At 43.9% G+C, this 25423-nt stretch overlaps 1 protein-coding gene across 5 annotated transcripts in view; it reads left to right on the top strand.

Annotated features, from left to right (window-relative positions):
• The window catches only part of KHDRBS3 (KH RNA binding domain containing, signal transduction associated 3), a 165680-nt gene that overhangs the window by 16562 nt on the left and 123695 nt on the right, over positions 1-25423 (top strand). The window lies entirely within an intron of this gene.

The raw sequence follows: 25423 nt of genomic DNA, 5'->3' as shown, positions 1-25423 counted from the left end.
ACTGTAGAATCGAGTGAATTTTTCTTCGTAGAGAAGCTGAATCAAACTTACGTTGTACCCAGTTAAGGAAACAGTTTAACTAAAAGTTTAATGAGTTATTTTAAAAGTCAGATTTTTTTGTGTGTGCCATAGTATTGTGTTGCTAATACATTTAAAGTTCTTTTGGTGTCTATGTTTTTACTAGTGTTAATGGCCTCCCGTTATTTGAAATAGATAGTGGACAATATTGCTATTTAATGGTTTTTTAGATGTTAAACCTGATTACCTTACTTTTCCATCAAAAATGTAATTCTTGTAAGAAGTGCATTTCTCTCTCCTTCCTTATGTGAAGGAATAAAAGTGCTACTCATGTGCTCTTATTAATGTCAATTTAGATTATTTCTGACTGAAACGTTTTTCCCTTAAGTCAGGGGCTGATATCCAGGATGCAAAGTCCTATCGTTTACAATATTAATGACGCTATTATATAACTCCAAAATTACAAGTGCATTTCTAAAAGTGTCTTAAATCTGAATTTGGATGGTTATTAGGAAGCTTTGATTTTAAATCTGATAACCATCTTATTATTGACTTGAGGAAAGCTTTTTTATTCTTAGCTATGTTTTTTGACTCTGCCTCTAAAGGAAACTGGATTTTTTTAGAGGTTATTCTGAATCTCGATACTAGAATTGGTATTCCTGCGCTAACTTGTACAGAGATGATGGTTCTGCAATGCAAATCTTCATTGTATTGTGGAATGGGTGACATGTCCAAATGCTAACACTACCTTATGTCTGCATAGTATTTTAAAGTTTCCAAGGCTCTTTAAGGCGCCTGCTATCCAGTTCTGTTCTCATGCTTGTATCCTTGGGAGGCTCACATAGATGTCTCCATTTCTCAGGAGAGGGAGCTTTGACTCAGCTATGCAAGCTGTGGGCAACTGACATGGATTGCCTTTGAACTCAGGTCTGTTATTGCTACCTGTGACTCCCCCAAAAGGTGGAACAAAACACTTTGCACGTGCTAATTTAAAACCCTGCAGAAACCAGGATAATTAATATGCTTGCTTCTGGGTGACTTGATTTTCTAAATAAAGTTTCTTCATGTGTTTCTCCAGAGGTCTTCCTTGCAGAAGTAACCATTCGTGGTAGATTTAGCCTACAGGATTTTAATGCTCAGGCCACAAGGCACGTTTGAATTAAAGCCCTCCTGTGACCACTGTATTACTTTAGTAATCAACACATTATGATAATGAAACAGTTTATAAATGAGGTGTTGCCACTATTAAAAAAAAATAAGCATTTGTTCATGTCGATCAACATCCTAGCTGAATTACTTTTTTTCTAATAATCTGTAAATAAGAACTTGAGCTGGTGTGACATCAACACAGGCTCCCACACTAATATAGGTTGGCGTTTTATAGGTTTCCAGGCTTGAGTTTTATGGTGGGCATTAGTTGCTGACTTTTATTTTTATTTTCTCAGGATAACTGGTTCTCCTTCCCTCCACCCCTGAAATATTGAATACTTTTGTTTCTTTACCAAAAGTAATGGGTAATGTTTACTTGATGTGAAATCAAATCAAAGAAAATAGGCTTTGGTATATCCCCCAGCCCCCCTATACGCAAGTGCTTATGGAGTGAGTGAATTGACATTGTAGTTTCTTGCCAAGGAGGTTAATTGGAGATGAAAGTACCGTTCCATGTTTCATATTATATTTGCTAGTAGGGGATGTGCTGACTCCTACTAAAAACCATCTTCAGAAATGTCTTACGCATTATAATTTAATCCCGCACTCTGGTATTGCTTTGGATGGTTTTCAGTACAAGCCAAGTAACCATTAAATAAGATTACATAACCCTGTATTTTTAATTATCTGATATAATATATGGATTGGTGGCTGGTTCGCTGCCAAGTTATATTTAGTGATCGGTTACAAGAGGAAGGTCTATTTGTCTCCAATTGATAAAGTTTTTGTTGTTGTTGTTGTTGGTATTTTAAAATGTAATACTCATATTACATCAATTTCTCTAATATTAGGACTCTTAGCGTTACTCAGGTTATACGTGAGGGGTAAAAATGTATAATGTGAGCATCGTCACTTTGTCCTATGTGCAACTCTGTTCAACAAAACCTGATGGCTTCAAGTTTCCCTTTTGGGGAACTCCTTTTGGAAAATATTTCTAATTTGCTTGAATGTTGTCAGATGTATAAAGTAAGAGAGACAAATGAGACTGAAAATTGCAGAATTATATTACGGGGGGGGGGGGGTACCTTCACACTATAATGTGAGATTCTCTGCTTTATCCAGAGGAAGGTGTGGTTATTTAGATTGTAATTGTATTTCTTAGTGTTACCAGTTTTTGGTTTTGGTGGGGGAATGGATGTGATGACTCACACTTTTAGAGAAACTGTTTCTAAATTTTCTTTAGTGTGTTACAATTCAAAGTGGTCTGTGAGTTACAGTGTTTCGGTATCTGGACGTTAGTTACCAAGTTTAGAGACCCTACCTGCCAGGTCTCAGTGCTGAGTCCTCAGGTGGGGTGGGGAAAACATGGTCTCTGTTCCAGAGAAACTCGTGCGCCCATGTGTGTTAGAGAGTGAGTTTTAAGTTTACAGACGCCCTTTTCTTTCCTAAGGAATGTCTCATTATCCTTCAACTCTCCTTTTGAAATATTTAGTTACTCGATGGTTCAGATTTAACTAAGTCAGCCTAGGAACATTTTCGAGCCGCTTCTCTGCCTGGTCATGTCTGTAACGTCAATACTGGTAACAGACCAGAAATGTAGAGGTTATTAGCGTAATTTTTTAGTTGTAGACACCGAGACGCCAACAACTAAAGTGACTTACCAAGGTGACATTCTTATAAAATGTCCAGGTGGAGGTTCAAACCCATTGTTCTTTCTTCACGTCATACTGACCCTCGGAGGGCTAGAAGGTCAGACTGGGATGGGACAGCCCGTTAATGACAGAAGGAGAATGAAAACGCGGGCCTCGTGTGTGCTGTGTGTTCTTTTCTCTCCAGCCTGTGATGGAATTGAAAGAAAAGTTTCATAGCATCCAATGTTATACTTCCTCCTTCCAATGTCTGCTCTATGAGGTATCTCCTCTGACCACTTTTCTCCCCGCCATGGGCTCCATTGCCCAGTTTCTAGTCTCCCAGTGGCCAGTTTTCCCTCTGATGGTGTGGTGCCCATCCCTCTGGGGTGCTTGGATGTCTGTCCTCCCTGGGAGAGAGCTTCTTGGGAGGCAGGGCCTGGTCTTACATCTCTTTGTGTCTTCCTCACCCCTCATAATTCTTGGTATGTAGCTCTTTCGAACTCCGATCTTCGACTCCCCCCATCCTTTCAGTATTATGTTTTAATTATCATAAAGGAAGAGGAAGAAATGTATTTGGAGTCCAACAGTCAGAAAGAGCCTAGCTCATTACCAGGTTAGAGCACTCAGACTGGGGGTGGGGCAGAAGTCTCTAACAGCTTTGTAACCAAATATACAAACGAAAGCTTGTTCCGAGTGAAATGCAGTGTTCAACCAGCGGGAGGACATCCCATGTTCTTTACATGTGGTGGAACAGTTGTGGCCTTTCTCGGGGAGCTAATGAGAAGGTGATGTCAGATCTGCTGTAAATAAGATGTTTATTTACTTTCGTTCTTTCTTGAAGAACTTACCAAGCCAGTGAACTCTAATGCAATTAGCTCTCCTTCCCTACACTCCTAATGGGATTTCTTATGACAGATCAAACCCAGAAATTCAGAGGCCAGTGTCACAAGCCAGATAAGCCTTCTTACCTGAAGGACTTGGTCTGCTGTCTCAGGTGCCAGGCAGATACCCAAAGCCAGAGGCGCAATTGAGGTGGCAGAGCAGATGCCAGCTGCCATTGGATGTCACAAGGCCCTTTGGCTTGTTGCCATCATTCCTACTGAGTGAAGATGGATAGGTTTGCATTTTTGTTTTTTTACCAGAAAATAGACATAGAGTGTTCCTTGGTATTGGGGGTAACGAATATACTAAAAACTGCCAAGTTTGGGCCTCTTCTGCACCACAGGCATCTGGTGCGTTATCTCTGCCCCCCACCCACCCCATGATCTGGCCAGGTAAGGGTTTTAGTCCCCTGCATGCCACCTTTGCTTTTTCAAATGAGGTCTCTCAAGCTCACAAAGGGAAGGTGACTTGCCCATCAGGTGTGCAGCTCGAAGCAGTCAGGCCGAAGTTTTCAACCAAGCCTGCCACGCTTTGACGGGGACACTAAGAAAAGAGATCCCAGGACAGAAATGGACATTGCCGTTCGTTCCGAATAAAAGGTCCACTGTAGCAGAAGCTGGGTAGGAATTTCCACTGGTGATGATGGGTTTTTAAAAGAGGTCCCGAAAATGCGTTTTACCAGAAATGCAAGCTCGCCTTTCCCCTGTGCTCTCCAGCAATACTTCTCAGTCTTGAGCAAGCATTCAGGGCAAGGAGTGTTAACTGTGTGCATTTCAGTGTCAAGGAGGAAATAGGAAGACGGGCTGTATAGGAAGTTAATAAGTCAGATTCCTGGTAGAGGTCTGTCTTCGTAGATGTATGTTTCACGATTCTCAATCTTCTAAAAATAGGCTTAAAAAAGAGTAGTAAGAGCATACAAAACACACACAGCAGTGTTGACTCTGAAGTGGTAGGTGTATTTGAATAAACTACTTAGCTTGCAATTGCTAATAGTACTAGTTACCATTTATCAAGAGCATTTTCGGGGTTAGATGCTTTATGTTGATTATTTCATTTAATTCTTCTAATAGTCTTAAAAGAGTAAACCATTTTACCTTATTTTACAGGTGAGAAAACTGAGGACAAGAAGGTCAAATAATTTGCCTAAGGTCAGACTGCTAATAAGCGGAAAGCCAGGATTCAGACTCTTACCTGCCCACCTCCAGGACACTGCACACTTCACCTGTGAGCCGTAGGTAGAGGTGGAAGCTTTCAGGGTGGCTGCATTTTCGTGTTTGACTTTGTGGAAATTCTCTGCCATGCAGCTCTTACAATTAATTGCCTGGTATTGGACAGGTGACCTGTGACCAGGGCAGCCTGCATACTGCAGAGAGGGGCGCAGATGATGGTATGACAAGATGGAGAAGAAGCTTGGTGACCAAACACAGCATGAAAGTCTGGTGGATGGCACTTACACGGCAAATGGCCTTACTTAACAAGTGACAAGCGGGTGCGGAAAGGGCCACATGATGATAGGGAGCGACAACTATCTAGTCTGTAATCCTGTATAGGTCCATTTCTCAGAGCCTCAGTTTCCCCATCTGTAAAATTGGGGGCCTTACACCTCCTTTGTAGGGTTGTTTTACATGTGAGATAAGTACAGAGTCTAACACACTGTACGTCGGTAAACATTGGGTGCTTAATAAACGTTACCTGCCCTCTTTACAGAGTGGCCTGAGACAGATGTGTGTGTATTAGCGTCACTTTCCAGACTTTAACACGTAAATCGTCTACTTTCATTTCTTGGGAGTAATTTTATGTTACTAGAATGATTTTGGTTTTCCAATCCTGGAACTATGGAAGGACAAACTCATTCTTTAGGAAGCTTGTTTTCGTGAATACCGTGTGTAGAGTTAGCAGCAGCTCTGACTGATTTTTATTATGCTATTCAAGAAGCGGCCCCTGAAGCTTACTTACATTAACAAATGGAGCTTCCACAAACAGTTTTACGACTGTGCCTCTTAAAGCATGTCTGGACATCCAGCAGCCTCTCTTCACAAGCACAAGGTATTTTACTCTGCATTCGTAAGCTTTAAATTTCCATAATTTTTTTACATTTCCATAATTTTTCACCAATCGGCCCCTACTGCTAGAATACCCTTTCTGATCTCTCTTTTTGATGTAAATCTTACATTTGGGGTCACTGTTGGTTCAAGCGCCCGTGGAGAAGTTATAAGGGAGAGGAGAAGGGGCACTTTCGTTCTCCTGGTTTTTTCCTAGTTCTTCATCTATTTCAGGATTTACGCCGTTTGTACTCTGCTCTTTGTCCACTAGATGGCGCTCCGCATAGCTACGTTAGCCTCTGTCCACACTGCCAGCTAGCTAACTACTCCTGAACCAATGTTGGTCGTGATCAGTCAACAAGCTTGCATTGCTTTAGATTTTCAGGCAGTGACATTAATTTTTCATAATTCTGATATTTTAAGAGGAATACTCTCTGATGAGTATTTGCAGAAAATCTTGACTCGTTTTCGTTTTGTAGCCATCATGTCTTGAGTGTCTAAGGCGTGCCAGGCGCTGTGGCTGGGTTCTTTTTCACATTTTGCATCCTTTAATCATGGTGACCGCCCTGTGACATTGCTTTGTTGTTCTCATATTACTATTGTTCTCATACTACTGATAGAGAGGTGCAGGTTAGAGGGAGATAAAACTTCTTCAGGGACGCGCAGCTAACGGGATAGGGCTGACTGTGCCCTAAAGAAAAAATATTCCAAAAGCATCGAATTGCAAAACTTTTCTCAAGGAAAGTGTTAGGATAGTCTGGCTTCTGGCTACTGGCTGTTGTAATCTGTTTATTTTGTTGGGGAAGATTATAATCCTGACAAGTTTTTGCATTGGCATATGACGGTCTGACAAGTAAGTTGGCGAACTTGTTGCAACAATGTTACTAACCTTTTCTGATATCAGAGGGATCATTCATTATGAATTTGTACCAACTGGACAAACAGTTAACAAAGTTTACTATTTGCAAGTGCTAAAAAGGCTGCGTGAAAAAGTTAAACGACGTGGATTTTTCGCCAATTCATGGTGGCTTTTGCATCACGACATTGCACCAGCTCACATGGCACTGTCTGTGAGGGAGTTTTTAGCCAGGAAACAAATAACTGTATTGGAACACCCTCCCTACTCACCTGACCTGGACCCCAGTGACTTCTTTCTTTACCCGAAGATAAAGGAAACTGAAAGGAAGACGTGTTATGACATTCAGGACATCAAGGGTAATATGATGACAGCTCTGAGGGCCACTCCAGAAAAAGAGTTCCAAAATTGCTTTGATGGGTGGACTAGGTGACCGTAGTGATATTCAGCAATGAGGTATGTAGCACTTTTTCTAGGATGAGTTAGCGAACTTAGTTGTCAGGCCTCATGTAAGTCAGGTTCTCTGATTTATGTGAGGAAGCGAACGACAGTCACAAAAGCTACTGTGGTCCTGCTTCCTCCTGCCTTCCATAGTCCTTTGACTCGGGTGGGTGAAGGGACTTGATGAGGACCAGATACAAAGCCTGGGAGAGATTGTGGACAGAGCCATGCTTCCGTTTGTAGTCATTTCAGCAGGGCTGACTATGGGATGGGGCCCGTAAGACTCTAGACATTTATATTGAGGTGTCTCATTTCATTCATTTATTGAATTAATATTTGTTGAGTATCTTCACTGCTAAATTGAACTGTTTGCTCGGGGCCAGCTGCTTCTCTGAGCCCGTGTTCCCTTATCTGCATGTGATGGTAATGCCTGCCTCTTAGGTTGTCGTGGGTGAAATGACCGGGATTCATATTTGTTTCGTTTCACTCTAAGTTTTTAACATATAGAATATAATTGTCATCTCTAATATGAGATCATTACACATTTATGTCTTTCTTCCTCGTATGTTATCTTTGATATTTGAATTTCATACATTAGCTCTTGGTTATCTTTAGTGTGGGTGTCGTCAGTGAATGTAAAGAGAAGCAAAACACTTAGAAAATTCCCTCTCATCTTTTGTTAACCTACCACGTGCAAGCCACAGTAATCTAAAAATGATACTGAAATTAGATTGACTGTTGGCTAAAAAAAATAATAATAAAAGAGTCGTTAGGGACACACATTTTCATGTCAGGTGAACTTGAGTTCACATCTCAGTTCGGCCACTTCTTTGCAATGTGACGTTGGGTGTGTGAACCCCTCTGAGCCTCAGTTCCCATGTCCACAAAATGGTAATTAAAAGACAAGCCCCTTTGGAGTTTTTGTAGTGTTCAAATGAGATACGTACAGAGAGTTATTTCGTGTCATGCCTGGCACGTACTAAGTACGGGGTAAATAGTTGCCTTTCTCCATCATCTTGAGCGGCATCCTCTTTTATCAAGGAATTTGTAATCCAGTGTGGGAGATAAACACGCAGAGGGAACAATTGTAACGGTGTGCTAAGAGAAGAATGCCTCGAGTGTTTAGGGGCTCAGAGAATGACCCCTGGTTTATCTCAGGACCAGGAAGGGCTTTCTTGAGTCTGTTCCAAGAGGAATTAGCTGAAGGCAGAAATCCTTGCAGGCGGGGAAAGGACTGGGGCAGGGACGTTTCACTTCTGATCCCTCCCGATTGTTAATTCCAGTCTCCCATATGTTTCTGTAACGTCTTCATATTCCGACTTGTCCTGGTGTATTGTGGTTATTTGTTTTTCTGTCTTCCCCTTTCCAGCCTCCCCCCTCCCCCGCCTCTCCCATTATAAGACCTTTATTGCTTCTTCCATTAAAATACTTATTCGGAAAATGTTTAAACTTAGAGAAGAGCTAAAAGAACAGAGCTAAGAGCCCCTATATGCCCATTTGTCTGGATTCTCCAATTGTTAACATTTTCCCTCATTGGCTCTACCATTCTCTCTGTGCACGTGTGTGTTTTCATGACTCATTTGAGAGAATGGTGTGTGTGTGTTATCTCCCTCCCCTTACTCCTAAATGCTTACATGTCTTGATGTATGTTTTCTAAGAATAAGAGACTTCTCTTACATAACTGCAATTATAGACAACAAGGGTCAAAATTAGGAAACTCATGATTGTTTTGGTCGTGTTACCTAATCCACAGTGCCCTTGCTAATCGTGCCCATTGTTCCAGCCTTGTCCTTTGTAGGGTCCAGTTCAAGGGCACACATTGCACGTGGTGGTCAGGTGTCTTCAGTCTCTTCGTTGGGAAGAGTTGCCTCTGTACCCCTTTGCCTTTCTTGACATGCAGTTATGAATACTACACAGGCCAGTTGTTTGTAGAATATCGTTCCATTTGCGTTGTCTAATGTTTTCCCTGAAATTCTGTTCCGCTCCCTTTTTGGCAGGAATCCCACTAAGGAGTTGGTGTGTCGTCCTCTGTGCATCCATCGGGAGGCACACAGCCTCAGTGTCACTTTGTTCTGTGACTGGTGACGTCATTTGATCGCTTAGTTAAGGGGGTGATGGTTATTTCCACTGTAAAGTTACCATTTTCCTTTTGTAATAAATTCATACTTTTGTGGGGAGATACCTTGGTACTGTGTAAATACTCTGTTCCTCATTACACTTTCCCCCACACATTTTAGTACCCAGTAACATTCCTTAACCTGAATTAGTCATTACATGATGGTTGTAAAATGGTAATTTTCCACCTCAGTCATTCTGTCTACATTTAGTGTTTGACATTCTACTGAAAAAGGAGCATTTTCATTTTTTTTTTTTGCTTTCTTTCCTGCTTCTTCTCTCCCTCCCTCCCTCCTGCTACCTACCACCTGTCTGTATAAGTTCAGGGATTCTTCTTTAATTCAATTATTTGTTCTAATCCTTTACTGTCATTATAGAAGTTAATGCTTAACTTGTCCCAGGTTTGTCCATTGGGAGCCCCTTCACCCTGGGTCTGGGGTCCTCTTGGCACGCTTATACTATATGCTTTTAGAGTTCTTTTTACTTTCTGACAGGATTTCGTTCCAGGCCCATCCTGCGCTGGCTTTGCCCAGCCCTGGAATCAGCCATTTCTTCCCAGGTGCCTGGCTTCTTTCAGGATGGAATGGCGTTTAGAAACCAGGAGGTGGGCTGCTGTGTGCCACTGCTGCTAGGCCCTTTCATCACAGAGCTGGGACGTGACTGGATGTCTGTGTTGTGTGGCCCCTGTTTTCGTGTTAAACTCTAAGCTGAGGGCCAGCCTTTTTTTTTTTTTTTAATGAAAGGTCAAATAGTAAATATTTTGTGGGCTGTACATTCTATTCTACTCAACTGTACTGTTGTGGCCAGAAAGCAGTTCCAGATGATATGTAAACGAATGATCATCCCCAAAGAACTGTTTAGAAACAGCCAGTCTGCCTGCCCTGCCCTGCTCCCAGCTTCTGGACAGCAGGGACCAGGCCTTAGCTCTGCCCCCCAATCCCTCCCACACTGGGACACGATCACAGTTATTTGGATGAATGACTTAATGACAACTGTTAGCTGTTTCTACTGCAGACCATTCATTTCTCTTAAGTGGATCTTTTAGGTATTGACTTCTTGTGACTTGCCGATTTGTTGAGGTCCTTATTGGCAAGTCAAGAGCCCTTTAAAAGCATGACGTGCACAATATACAAAGCAATACTGAGAAAAAATAATTTCATAAAGCTCCCGAGAGTGTTTTTCTTGTCGTGATAAAATGGCTACCTTTTTCTTGATCAAGACAGAGCTGTCATGTGCTGCCATCAGCACGGCCCCTGCCCTGGGCCAGCATAACTCATTCCATGTGGTCTCAGCTGAGAGGCACCACTCCAGTGCCAATCGACTGGGTGAACAATCTCAAAATTATACTCCTTTTAGTGTCTCAGAATAGATTTGTTTTCTCACAATATTTTTAGTGTAATGTATTGCTCTGATTTACTCAAAAAAGGGCTTCATTACAGCAGGGAGTGAGCCTGTTGTCAGAGGAAGCACATCACCTGTTGGTGAGGCACGTGGCTGTGACCAAGGTCACCTTGGATGCTGAAACAGACCAGGCGCCTGAGTGATCACGGCAAAGAGCAGGAGCTGAAGCGCAGGTGCATGCAGAGCCGATTTCAAGCGGCTCCGATGACTTGGAAGCAAATCCGACTTTGATTGCTTACATTTTTTTTAATTCCCAAAATTCATCAATTGTAAACTTGTTGCTGAGCAGTTGTCCTGTTTGGAAACAGGCCGGCCATCTGATTGTCTGTCAGAAGCTGCATGGAGTTTCGCTCGGTCCTTTGTCTAGAATCCAAACGAGTGGTTTTCAAGTTATGTGTTCCAGAGAGGCCAGCGTTCTGTGGAAAGTCCTCATCTGGCAGTAAAGGAAATGGAGCAGGCTGCCTCCTTCCCCACCCAGCTTTTATCTCCAGGTCCTGAGGTGCCTGTAAGGTTTGCATTTGCTTACTGAGTTTTCCTGTTTATTGCTTTGTTGTTAAGTATGAAAAGTACTGTGATAAGGAAATTACACTTCGGTGTCTGTCTGTCTCTGACTCCCTCAGAAACACACACGGAGAAAGGAATTTCTCCACTTATTGACACGTGGTCCGTCATTTACTATAGCATCAATCTAGAGCAAATAGGGAACCATCAGTCCCTGCCCTATATTTACATGGTCTACAATGATTGAGAAGCACAAGGGGCCAAGAAAAAAAAAAAGCCACGTTACTTAACAGCCTGTTCATTATATTCTGTCTTGTACTGTCTTCTAGCTCCTTGAATGGATCAGTGGATGTGTTACTTGGCTAATCGTAAGCTGTATGAGCTTCAGGGCCTTCAGCTATGGAGTGCTCATGAGCGGATCTGTGTAAAGTGCCTGCAGTATTGCATGTTGTCAAGAGGTTTGTGACCTCTTGCTCCAAAGTTCTGGAGGTAAACACACCACTTTCCTTCTCCTGGAGCCCCGCACAAAACACTCGGCCTGGAGCGGTCCTCCTAATTCTTACTGAAGCATTTATTTAGCAAACTGTCCGTGAAGTCTTGGCTCACCAGTCGTTGTTAAGTACCACATGACTTCCAATAAAGGATGCAGAGCCGGAAGTCATCTTTAGGCTTGGGAGTCAACAGTGTGGCGTAGGAATAGCGAAATTGACAAGTCAGATTTCAGACTTTTAGACCCTTTCAGGAAATCGCTATCTAGACTTCTGGGCAAAAGCCTTTAGAGAAGACTGTCAGGGTGTGTATGTCTCCATGGTCTTTCCCGCTGGACGGGAGCGTGTTCAGTTCCATTCAGTGAGGATCCCTGGGACACCGAGCTGGGTAATACTTGATTTCTGCTTAAAGGGTTTTCAGCTCAGTAGGGAAGCGGCCCCATTAAAAGGCATTTCTACTCGGGGTGGTAAGTGCTGTGATGAAGACCAGCATACAGGGTGCCATGGCCCCGCGTGGGGCTGCTGCGTCATCCCGGAAGAGGTGCCGAGGTGTGACTCTTGGTGTACTCCCAGGGACATCCTGGGCTGCAGAGTGAGCCAGCGCACGTCGCGGAGTCTCCTTCCCCAGCGTGAGATCGGGGGCGTCTGCAGACTGCGGGGCTCTGTCTGGCGCCCACTGTGTGAGGAGTTGAGTCCTGTGTCCTCCCCTCTGTGTTCCCAGCACTTCCTGTAGCCCATCCTCCTGCGTCCGTCACCATTGATCACACTGTCGACGATAATGATTTGTTGGGAGTCATTTCTCCCTCTAGAATCCCAGGTCCTTGCAGACAGGAAATCTGGCCTGTCTTGGATTTCTTCTCCAGCGCCCAGCACAGGGCCAAGGAGACAGCAGGTCCTCAGTAAATGTTTGTCGAATGACCAGCCAGTGGCTCTGGTTTTTGTCCTGTGGGTTAGAGCAATGCATTCCCAACCTCAGGATGCTTTCGTGAAGGAAGAGTGAGTTTCCAGCTCCTGGTTTTAGGGAGAGACCTGCCATTTCTCAGGCAGGCGTGCCAGGCCTGTGCACCTGGCCACATGGGCACAGGCCTTGGGTCTGGGACTCAGACCTGAGGGTCTCCCTCTGCCATTGAAGAATTTTCGGATCTGCCGCACGCCTTCACTTCTCTAAACTCCAGTGCTTTAGTTTGTGATGACGGGAATAATACTACCTACTTCCCAGACTTGTTGGGAAGGTTCCAGGACTACCTGGAGACTGTATATAACCAAATGCCAGCTTTTGAGACCTGGGGCTCTCATTCCCTTCCTGCTGAAGCTCTAGTGCCCAGAATTGTGTCTGATACACAGTAGGCACTCAGTGCTTGTTGAATGAATGATAGACGTGAAAGCACCTCCTGTCCGTCTGTCTGGAGTGTAAGGTAAAAGCAGGACTGGATTGAGAAGCGGGGCTAGAGGGGTAGGCAGGGGTCAGGGCATGGGGGGGCCTACAGATGGCTAAGGAGCGTGAACGTATTTTAGGCTCCTGGAGCACAACCGAGGGAGGTGATGCAGGAGACTGACGTGGTTAGCTGTGTGTTTTAGAAAGATCGTGTGAGATGTGAACAGTGCAGGTTGAAAAGTTTTTGAGTTAGGCACTTCAGGGTTATATGTGGTCTTTCCAGACACGTGCTTTCACTAAAAATGCATCCCCTTGTGTCAAGCCATGGTCAAGGATGGGATCCCCCAGGGAGAGTGTGCAGAATCGAGCGAGAGGAGGGCAAAGGGCGGACACGGTTCTTCATGGCTGTGTGCTACTCCACGGGACGCCTGTCATCACAGACCTCGCGGGTTCTGCACTAACGGGCATTGCCAGTGTGTGCGGTTAACAGTCGCGATTTGTCCAGCCTGTGTCCTCACACTATGTCCGTTTCTGCCCAATAGTCTGAATTTGTTTCTTTGCCACCAGTGTTCTCTTCTCGTTCAAGATGTGTATTTTAAAAGTAAGCAGTGCCAAATGCAGGTCTTTCTAAAGATGCAAATCCAGTCAAGTCATTCCTTTGCTTACAGCTTTTCAGTGGTGCATCATTTCCTCAGGCTGAAGTCGTGTTTCTCAGGATGGTATTCACTGCCTTCCTTACCTGGCCACTCTCATTCCTGTCGCTCCCTCTTTGGTCCTGAGGTTATAACCACACTGGGTTTCTTGTCTGATTCATGAGAGCCACACGCTCTTTTCTGTAAGGCATTCTCTGTGCTGTGTTTTGTTTTGTTCTGTTGTTTTGCTTTTTTTAAAAATGGAAACACCCTTCTCTCTCTTATGTGATTAACTCGTGTATTCTTAGGGATTCAGCTGAGGTTTTACCACCTGAGTAAACCACTTATCTGCCCACTCTCGATTCTGGATTGGATCCTCTGTCTGTCCTTCTCTGATCTCTCAGAGCACTGTGTGTACCTCTGCTGTAGCCTTTATCACCCTGGATTGCAGTCTCCTTCTTCCCTAGGTGCCCTCCCCCCTCCCGCCCACACACACACACACACACACACACACACACACACACACGGGGTAAGCTCCTCGCAGGCAGGGCAGGCAGGGACACAGTAGGTATTCAGTAAGTGTTTACTCAGAGTGCTGCAGGGAACCCTTTCAGTTACTCCCTGTGGGACCGTCTCCCAGAAGTTGGATGATTGGTCCCGGTTCCTGCACACCTGAGGGCCCTCTCACCCACATGGTCAGGTTGACTTCTGCCAGCAGCTTATGTGAATGCGCTTAGGTGGGCCTTCGAGATCACCTTGTGAGCTAATATCTGTTAGGATCATTTGCGTTGTCTCTGTGTAGGCGTGGCTGTTTTGGGAGAGACCGAGTAGAAAGCATTGATTTGCTGGACGCTCAGCAGGTCACCGATTCTGAGTGCTTGGCAATGGGCGCGTAATGTACTGAACCAGAAAACTGGGTACTTGGGTTCCGTTTCCCAGTCTGCTGCACGGTCCCTTTCAGGTGGGATTTGTCGTTCCTTGATGTCGCAGCTGGGCAGAGAGCCACTCTGACACTCGGCATCATGATCCAAACAGGAAAGGCACGCTGCCAGAACAAATGTTTTTTTTCAGAACCTGGAGAAGCTCTTGGAAGAGCACTTTTGTCTGGTCTCCTGACGGTTTTACCAAGTTAAGAAAAAAAGATGTCATAATGCCATTGAGTATTACATTAGGTTGGTGCAAAAGTCATTGTGGTTTTTGCAATTGTTTTGACCTTTGAAACCGCAATGACTTTTGCACCAACCTAATATTAATATACAAGTTCAGAGTTGCTGGTCGGATTGGTGAATGTACAGTGGCTGAAGTCGTCCAGAGGACTAGAGAAAATTAATTAGCAACTGCAGCATTTGGATTTGCATCTACAGCCTATAATCAAATTACAAAGCACTGCACAGGCTGCCCTGGGAAGTAGGAACTGGTTGGATTTATACGGCGTAATATAGAGACGAGGGGAGATAGAAGTGAGCTTTCGGTTACCAGGCCCATTTCTGCAAGAGAATTCTCTGTTATAATGCCTGGTTGTCCTGAGCTTCCAGAGTCTCCAGTGCATCTCTCGCTCTCTCTCGCTCTCCCTCTCTCCCTCCCTCCCCCTCTGTCTCTGTGTGTGTGTGTGTGTGTGTGTGTGAGTCTGTGTGTGTGTGTGAGTGTGTGTGTGTGGTGTGTTGGGATGGGTGAGAAGTGGCGTTAGGCCCTGGCAAAAGCCTGCTGGTTGAGATTCCGATTGTGTGGACACGTGGTGTGGCTTAGTAGCTATCAGAGCTCTCTAGGTAAGCCGTCAGCTGTGAGGCCCTGGGCAAGTACATCCGCTCTGGAGCACTTTCCTCATCTGTAAAGTGGGCTAACACTGCCTGGAGTTGCAGTGAGGTGAACGTGGAGGTTGGGCAATAAAAGAAATATTTGTGAAAAGTTGGTGCCCCATCAATGTTTATTCCTTTCGCTTTCATAAGGCTCTTCCGATCAGAACACGTAGAAAAGAATTTTGTGCATTAAATGACAGGTGTTGCTTTGTTGCTGTCCTAGTGCTTATGCTTGTGGATGATATTTTTTCCTTCTCTCATAGCATTTCTAGACGTCCTTGGTTTTCTTCCTCTCTTCCCCTCTCTGACTTTCTCTGTATCCCCTTTCCATCAAAAAGAAAGATCAACACTGATGACTTTTCTCTTTTGAGTTGTTGTGTTTACTAATTAAATCCTCTGTGCACCTGGCTCATGTTTGAAAGTTGCTGATTATATTTTATGGACCCTTTTCCCCTCCACATTAAACATGTGGTACAATGGTTGGACCTGCCTGGAAGCATCTTCTTCTCAAACCAGTAATTATTATGGTTGCGTTGTTGTACAGACCAAACCCGAAGCGTGATGGATTGTGGCGAGTCCACGCCTTCAGCTGCCATTAGTGCATGTGTTGTGGTCGCAGCTGCCCACACTGGCTGGTAATTGCTGTCAGACTGTGGTGCAGTGAAACCCCGTTGTCATGGCTGCTGGGGGACAGAGAGGAGGGCGTTTTCTGTACTTTAGAGTCTTGGAAGCTAATTAGTCTTTGGAACAAAATAGTATAAAGTGTGTGCATCAGATTCAAGCTCTGAATTTGCATGACTTTGAACTTCTCCTTTATCCTTCAGAGTGCCTTGCTGTGGAGGCATCCTGTTCCGGTGCCTGGCTGCCACCGCCCTGGGTCCCTGAGCTCACCTGCTGTCCTGCGAGCTGCGCTCAAGTCTCATCCCAGAGGCAGAGAGCTGCAGCCTTTGAACCCAGCAGAGACCTCCGCATTGGTGTCCCTATCCGGGGCTGCTGCCGCTCTGTTTCTGGGTCAGGACAGGATATTTTTACACACGCTGTAGAACACAGATGTACAATTCCAGTTTGGTCTGATGTAAGATGACTTTGAGTGTTCCGTATTTTGGAAGACAGTATTGGGTAGTGATTAAGACTGAGGTCTCTGGAGTCAGATTGCTTGGATTTAAATTCCTCCTGTCACTCCTGCTTGCTAGCTGGATGCCCTGGGGCAAGTGGTTTAACCCCTCACTACCTAAATTTTCCAAGTTGAGGCAAAATGTTGACTACAGTAAAAATACTACCGCAAAGGTTTTGTTTTGAAGATGAAATATGCAGACATATGTAAAGCATTCGTTACCTGGTAGGTAGTTGCATTCAGTTAGTGTTAGCTGTTATTATTTTGCTGTTTGGATTTGTCAGGTGCTGTGCTGACAGCTGGGGGTGGGTGTGCGGATGAGTGAGAAGTAGTCCCTGAGCTAAGAAACTGCAGTCTCCTGGGTTTCCAGTGGGACTGTATACAGTGTGACATGCTTTGCATGCAGCATGCCCTGCCCCCGCCCCCGGTTATGCTCAGTTTTGTTCAGAGCGCTCCTTTGCTGTCTGGTATATGATCCATGTATCACCCGTCTTTCCCTACTGGAGTGTGAATCCAGGTAAGCAGCGTGCTGTCTGCTCACTGCTGTACCCTCAGCACATGTAACAGGACCAACGTGTGGTACGTGTTCAATAAAAGATCCTGGATGAATGGATGCTGAAAGTGCTATGGGAGCACTGAAGAGAGAACAATGAATTAGACTGGATGGGACAAGGAAAGACATGGAGGTGGTGGTACTCTTTACTTTGGACTTTGCAGGATGAGTAAGAGTTTGCCAGCTGTTTACCAGGTGGACAAGGGCATTTCAGCCAGAAAAGCAGCGGTTTAGTGATATGAAAGTCTACAGTGTGAATGAGGGGAATGGGTTACCTGTTGTCACATAAGATAATCTGATGGGTAGTGCACATGGAGATTAGAAGGATTCACTTTCTGTTTGGTTACTTACTTAGTGGTCAATACCATGTTCTCATCTAAACTCTTGCTTTGCCTATTGCAGGAAATTAAATTTTTTGTAAGATTTCGTATGGTAGCTTCATCTTTTTTGGTGAAGTTAATTTCAGTGACTTTTCATTGGCATAATCAATACAGATACAACTAAATAATGATGGAGAAGATGATGATGATGATGGTGGTGGTGGTGGTGATGATGGTGGTGGTGATGGTGATGATGGTGATGATGGTGATGGTGGTGATGATGGTGGTGGTGATGGTGATGATGGTGATGATGGTGATGATTGTGATGGTGATGTGATGGTGGCGTTGGTGATGATGGTGGTGATGATGGCGATGGTGATGATGATGGTGGTGATGATGGTGATGATTGTGATGGCAGTGATGATGGCATTTGCAAATCACTTTCAGTGCTTTTACCAAAGATTTTCACTTGTTACTTCACTTGAGACTCTTCATAGCACTGTAAGGTACATAGAATTGATTGACATCCTGGTTTCTGTATTTGTTCACTTGCCTAGGCCCTCAAAATATGTAATTTACAAAGATACACCAGCCAAGGATCCTTCTATTACTACCAAAGGCCTTGGCTTCTGAGGCCTACCTGGTCTCTTTGTCCTTGACCTGTGCTGAGCAGTCAAGCAGCCCTGGACCCTGCCGGGCCCGGAGAGGAAAGAGTGACATTCCCGAGAAATGTGGTTCGTGCACCCCATTTTGGTTCCCACTTAACTTTCCAAGGGTGGCGATACTTACAGTCCAGAGGCCTCCTTGGCCCATCGTCACATGTGACCTCAGGGTTTGAGAAGCAGAGCAGAAGAAAAGATCAGTGTGACAGTGGTTGGTGAGCCCAAGTACCTCTCCAGTACCATTTATAATCCTTTACTTTTCTCTCTAAAGGCATCATCCTTCTGCAGAACATAAGCTCAGTGAGGGCAGGGTCTTTGTGGTATTCTCTCCTGATACCCAACAGTCAGAGCGGTGCTTGGCACCTAGAAAATGCTCAGTGGACCTTTTGGATAAATGGTTATTAAATGGGTGGTAGTCTCATTTTGTCTACAAGAAGTCCCTTTGCCCTAGGCCCTTATCTGAACTCCTGTTTGTGGGTGAAGGGGAAAGTAGGGAAGTTTACGCTCCTCCCAGAAATTAGAGGTTTGCTAGTAGGTGGGGTGGATGTTATCTCCATTTTTTAAAACAGGTTAAATAACTTGCCTAGGGTTATGTGGTAGGTAAGTAAGTGGCAGAAACACATTGAAACCCAGGTCTTTCCAGTGCAGTTGAATGACTTTCTGAGCTCCATTAGAAAGAAATATTAATAGTTATTTATATGTAATTTGTGCATATTTAGATATGTTCATCTTGTGTATTGTCTCCCTGATGTTTTCAATATATGAACACAATTTGAATAAAAACAATGACGTTTACCTATGTAACAAAACCCATTCTTATTTGATGTGTATTCATTATAAATGGGCATGCTTAATTGTGGCAGAAAGTGATTTGCAGAAATACTGTTATCAAATCTGATCAAACATGAATCATACTGCACACAAATCTTGTTGTCAAAAGCATCTCTGATGAAAGAGCAATTTGATTCTTTTATTTTCTCTCTCTTTGTAGAAGAGGATGGTTTGAGTTAATCCGTTTGGATGGCATGATTTTTTTTCTTCTCTCTAGTATTTTCACCTCGAACCTTTAGACCTGTGGGGGGAACGATTCTTCCTATATTCTTTCCTTTATGTTTCTCTTGAATGTTTCAACATTTTAAATCATTTAAATATTTGCAGGCAGTGTCTCAGTATATTTATATTTGACCTCATCTGTCAGTGGTGGTTAGTGTATTTAACATTAACTACAGTAAAAGGTCCAAGAGGCCATGTGACGTGTCTCCTTCTGCTCATTGTTGATTTCCTAGCACATAGCGGGTTTCAAATGTTTGTACAATAAGTGAACTTATTAAATACCTGTGGTATTAGATACTTCCTAGAGCTGGACAGAGGAGAGCGGGGAATAAAGACAGTACTCTGCTTTCATGGGGTACATAGGTATGAAAGAGACATGACGAAAATAAAGTGTTACCCACTGTCACACGATCACGTGGGGCCCGAGTGCTGGAAGAGCCTGACTCCTAGGGACGGTTGGAACACCTGCATTCACGGGGACGGTGCAATGGAGACCGGATTTAAAGCTTAAATGGGATTGAAGGAGAGGAGAGGGAAAGCTAGGAGCACATACAAAGTCACAGAGCCCTGACAGACGGCAGTAGTTCTGGAATGGTGAGGAATGCTGGGTGCACGGTTACTGCAAGGAAGGCGGACAGACGGAGGCAGAAGAATCAGCTTGCCTTACTTAGTTGCATCTGAGTATCTGTACTGATCGATGGAATATGGATGCTGCCCCAACAGTAATTGGAAGAATGTTTATTACCCTTTAATGTTAGGCTTAAAGGATTGTTTTAACGTTGTTGGACCTTGTGACACAGAAGAAATAAATACATGTATTTATATGTAATGTATGTTTTTATTAACATATAGTTTTATATAAAGATATGTATTTATATAATTATATATATTTGACTGACTTGTACACTTGCTAATACTTTCATGCTTTTACCATTTTGATCTCAAAAACAGAACTAAGGAGGGAGTGAATTTTTCAGATCCTTTAATTGTTATTGCCAAACTCTCAGATATTCGGCTTCATTAGGTACATGCTGGCTTGTAGGAGGGATCGTGTTTCTCTCAGTTACTGAGCTATGAAAACATTCTCTTACTGGGACTAGATCCTGCCGCCTGGCAGAGACAAGTGGTTGGGAGACCCATTCTAAATTCAGCTGACTAGGAAAAACGCTTCCAAAAAGGATTACATTATTTGGATGCAACATCTGGAGATTAGAGAAAGTTAAGGATATCAAATGTCAGGCTACTGCCAGGCATCGTCTTGAAAAATGATGCCCTCCTCAACCGTAGAGAGAAATGGAGCAAATGAGGAAGCAGGGCTGCTGAGCCACAGAGTGATTTTGTGTGCAAGTGGGAGTCTGGCCGTCACCAGGAGCACAGAAAGAGCCCATGTTCCGTTGAGGCCCCTGGGCAGCACTGTGGTCTGACTGTGTGCATGGCAGGCCACTTAGTGGGACAACGTGGGCTCGACTCGGCCTGTGGGCGGTTCTTCCTCGTGCTTAGGAACTGTCTTCTGAGTGGAAGTGGTTGAGTGATTTTGCCCTGCTCATCCTGGGTTAAAAACCCAGCCGTGCCGATTGTTAGCTGTGCATTAGGTAAGTTACTGAGCGTCTTTGAGTGTTCTCCATTGTGCTGACAATTAAAGGAGATACCTGTGTAGAGGCCCCGTAAAGTTCCTGCAGATAGTGGGCTGCTCAGCCAGTGGACGGAAGCGGCTACTGTTATGATGGTTAATGTTTTAAAATGATCATGATCACATTGTAGCTAGTAATGCAGTGAAAGGACTGCTTATATTCTGTGGTCATTCTGTCCACCCCTCCCCGCCCAACCCCTTTACAAAGTCTGTCTCCCTGGCTAGACTGTACTCCCCAAGCAGTCAGGGACTGTTTTTGTTTTATTGCCCACCGCGTCTCTCCGCACGCTGGCCAGGTAGCAGGCAGGTGTAGGGACGGTGGACGCACTGACTCCCTGGCGTGTGGTGGTGACACCCTTGCGGTTCCTTCTCGGGACTCCCCACCGCTGTCTTTTCGCCTCCGTGCTGTCTGCTCCGGGAGTTTGAAGGCTGAGTGCATTCACCACTCTTCGGGGAGAAGAGCTTTCAGTCATAGTTGAGAAGTGTCCCGGCACCAGTCACCTGCTGACGTGCTCCTTCGCCGGCACACCTCCTCCCTGGGGCAGCCAGACTGCTCTTGTGGCCGCCAGACCCGAGCACACAGGGCTTGTGTGGAAAACTTTTCAACAAGTCTTAGCCTGCAGACCTCGTCTTTGACCCGGCGGTGGGAGCCGTCTGCTAATGTCTTTCGTAGCCTGTGTGCCCGCCTGGCAGAACGCTCGCCACCCTTCGCTCTGATTATCTTCCCAGTGCCTGCCTTCCCTTCTCTACTTTAAGTGTCTCAGTCACCAAAACTTCCTCTGCTGTTTCTGGAAGAACTCTGCAGCCAGCGTAGTCCCTGCCAGGTAAAAGGTATTCAATTAGGAGATGAATGGCAATGATTTGGAAGTAACGGGTAAAAGTTCGCTGTTTACTTCTTCTGCTTTTTTAATATAATCAGTACACATACGTTAATCATCTTTCCATTTGTTCGTCTAAAGTATATTGAGCATTTACTCTGAGGTATGGAGGATTTGGAGTCAGAAAGACATCAACCTGCCTTCAGGCTCACAGTCTGGAGGGGGCGGAAACCGGCAGTGACACTTGTGTACCTGCCGTCAGTGCAGTGTCTCTAGCGCTCCTGGGTCCTCTGTCTGGGACAGCTCTGGAGATCGTTATAACTTTGGGACAGACCTAGCACATTGTGCTTTCACTTAAAATGGGCTTGCTTTACTATTTCTCTTGCCCTATAAGCACAGGTCCGTTTTGGTACCTGCTCTAGTGGGCAGCCCCTGATGGTATAGGTGAAAGGGGGGGCTAGCACAGACCACTGGCGATTTCAGTGGATGGGAAGTGTGGGCATTTTCAGTGTCTTCTGGGGGGGGTGGGTGTTTCTCTTAGAAGTACACAGATGAACTGTAATGACAGTATTAAAAGGTAATGTAAGTATCTACTGGCCGTGAGGCATTGTTCATATTTATTTTCTGTTTTAGTTGCTTACAATAGTCGTGTATATTAGATGTGATTACTACATTTTGCCAATAAAGAAATAGCATATCAGAGATTTGACCAAAGTCATCCAGCTTCTAAGTGTTGGAAATGTAATTTAAAATCCACTTCTGCCTATTTTTAAATCAGTCGTTCTTCTGATCCACCTTGATGCTCTTAGACCTAATGCACTTGTCTCTGTGTGTATGTGTCCCTTTACGTGTACAAAATGGGAGCTGAAACTCTTACCTGGGACTTGGTCTTTCATTATAATTTCCTCTTTTTGAAGATATAAAATCTTAGGTACAGGATTTAGGCACAAGTCATGTTTTTGTTCTGACACAATATCCACGCAATCTTAGTTTTTTAGTTTCATTGCATTTTAAAAAATTATTATTAATTTTTACTTTAGGGAACATCCAAGTCTTTTCACTTGATCTTAGTCAAAAGGCCGAGAAGCGATACGTCCAAGTCTTTTAAACTCCTTTATCTTCCTTTCTCTTCCCGAGTTTTTATCCAGGGAGGGGACTTACTCTGGATTTCTATTTCATCAGGCAGACTTTGTGTATTAGGTGGCAGTGAGAAATACTTTTAAACAGTTTCCTTTCATATGGTCTCCTCCTGTGCTGGAGTTTTTATCCCCCTTACACTGTCACAAAGTTAAAATATTTGTTACATTGAAAATAAAGTTTACCTTTGTTAGTTTTGTGGTGGAGTTAAAACTGCTATAGAATGCCTACAATTCCCTCAGGATTTTTTTTTAATAGGAAGTCATGTTTTCGTATTTAATGATTCTGCCTCTTTGCTTAATTGAGGAAAATCAGTTCAGCCGCCGAGGTAGGTCAGACTTAGTCCTAAAAACATGGACAAAGGATTTCAAGAAGAGATAACAGTTCAGTGAGAAGTGGTACAGTAGCCAGCGGGAGAAATGCAGTTCATTGTTGAGGATCTGGTAGTAGATTGGTTATAATCCATTTTTTTTTTCTTTTTTAAGTAAAAGGTTAGATGAAAAGAGGTAATATTGGAACACTTACTATGTGGGGGAGACTGCATTTCACACTGTGTCACTCACAGTCCTTTGTTTCCAAAGAATAGAAACAGACCCTGAGTAACCAACAAAACTTGAATTTGTCAGAAGAATTTGAGGAGCTCATGGGTTGATGGAAGATTCTAGAAGTCGGTTTTGAAATGGGCAGGAAGAAAGGCCAATCTGAAGAAGAATTGTTTGGAAAGGAAACAGAAGTCACCCCACACTCTTCTTAAAAGGCAGTTAGTTCCCAATTATAGGCCTTGGCTGCGGTGAGAAGAAGTAAAGAGCTCAGGAAATAGTTCCTCGAAGAAATGAAAAACTTGTATCATTGGTCAAAGTCACTTAACTAGTTCATGGCAAAAACCAGCAGGGAACTCAGATTTTATGATTGTTTGAGACTCTTTTTTTTTGGGTATTCATTTTTTCGTTCAATACTTGCTATAAGCAAGGCCCTATCCTGAGTGTAGGCGTTGGGCCATGATTAAGACAGATGGATGCAGTTATGGTACAGGCGACAGAGTAGCGGTGAATCAGTGATTCACCAGGAATTGGTGGGGGCTGATATTAAGTATATTGCATTTGGATTGAATATTCCCCCTGAGAAATGGAATACGGTGGCTGTACCCAAAACACAGACTTACAACCAGAGGTGGGTTCAGTACCTCTTACTTGCCAGCAGAGACCGTCCTGTGTTTGTCGACCTCCCTGGAAGAATAATTAAGACAGCATGTTTAAAAGTGCCTAAAAGATGAATGCATTTGGCTGATATTCAGTAGGTACTCAATAAATGCTGACTCCCATCTGCTTCTCTCCTTCAGCTGTATCCAGCATAGCTTATGGCCAGACAGATGTTTAATTTATAAGACAAACAAAACCAAAGCAGCACTGGCTGAATTCTGAGTTCCTTTTCCTTTATTTTGTACTGTTTTCTTTCTTAGAATTGAGGGCCTCTGCACACACACCTCATAGGTGACTCATGAGCGTGTATAAGGGCGTGATGCCCTGACATTTAGACTCTTAAAGATCCACATAAACTATCAGCCACGACCTGGTGCTTGTTTTCAGCAAAATTTTTTGTCTTAATATATCATTTCTATCAGTTGTAAAAATTATTTCTGGAAAAATCAAATATAGCTATTGAGCAAGAAACTTAAAAGGTATAGAGACTATTTAAGAGATCTGAATGCATCTGAAGGCAATGGGAAAAAATTCAACAGATGTGAGATGGAAGTAGATTAGGGGAAAATAAATAGGAAATCATACATTTGTACCCATCCTTCAGGAAGATATGTATCTATTTTACCAGTTGTCCAAAAATGTAGCTTATCAGTCCTTTTGCTGTCTCATAGAAAAGTTGTATTGTAGGAATGTTTTTATTCTTTCACAAATATCATGTAACAGAATTTTCTTTAATGTCCTATTTTTCGTCTCAGAGTAAAATGACCTTGTGCTCACACGAAGACATTTTGGGGTACTTTTGTGTTGTAATTCCTCACCGTTTGATGTCTTCAGCCTCTGGCCTGAGACTGAACATGGAACGTGAGTCTTTTCATTGAAATTCTTCCCAGCACACCTTGCACACTTGACGTGACTGAACTTCATATCACTTCACTCTTCTGATGTGGGTAGTTACAAGGGCCTGTGGGGGGTCTCAGGAACCACTTTCTGGATCATATATTAATTCCTGGGTAGCCTTCTGTGGCATCTTGGTTTATTAAAGCAGTTTCACCTTACTGCCAATAGCAGCGCAAGAGAAGAGGCCGGGGCAGGGCTCTCCTGCGTTGTGAGTCTCCCTGTCCCCTGCCTGGGCGTTCCAGGCCTGTGTACAGGACTGCCAATTTAGTGAGTCCTTCCAGCCTTCTCCAGTCTGCCCACCTCTTCAGCCTTGTCCCCAGGTCCTCCCCGTGCACCTTATGCTTTTGCACACTGTTGCTCTGTATTCTTTGCAGACACTCCCATGGATATGTCTAGAAGCTTTGTCTGAGCTGCTCCCATACACATATCCAAGCCCATTCATTTAGCCTCAGCTAAAACGCACTTATTTTGAAGTTCCCCTTGAGTTTTTGACCGAGAAGTGTTTACTGCCTCCTTTAAATTTCATAACACTGCGTTTGTACGTTTCTTAAAGTGCTTCAAATATATACGTTGCATTGTGACCACCCGCGTGCAGTCTTTCCTGAAGTGTGTGTATTTCTTGAGAACTGGGTCAGTGTCATTGTACTAGGCAGGAACGTACCCACCATTTACTGAACCCAGGTTGACTGTCTCCAGAGCCCACGTGTGGCTGT

This window comes from Rhinolophus sinicus, chromosome 6, assembly GCF_057876585.1.
Source record: "Rhinolophus sinicus isolate RSI-liver-muscle chromosome 6, RSI-T2T, whole genome shotgun sequence".
Taxonomy (NCBI): Eukaryota; Metazoa; Chordata; class Mammalia; order Chiroptera; family Rhinolophidae; genus Rhinolophus; species Rhinolophus sinicus.
The sequence above is the reverse complement of the archived record's forward strand: the minus strand, read 5'-3'. Positions and strand labels throughout refer to the sequence as shown.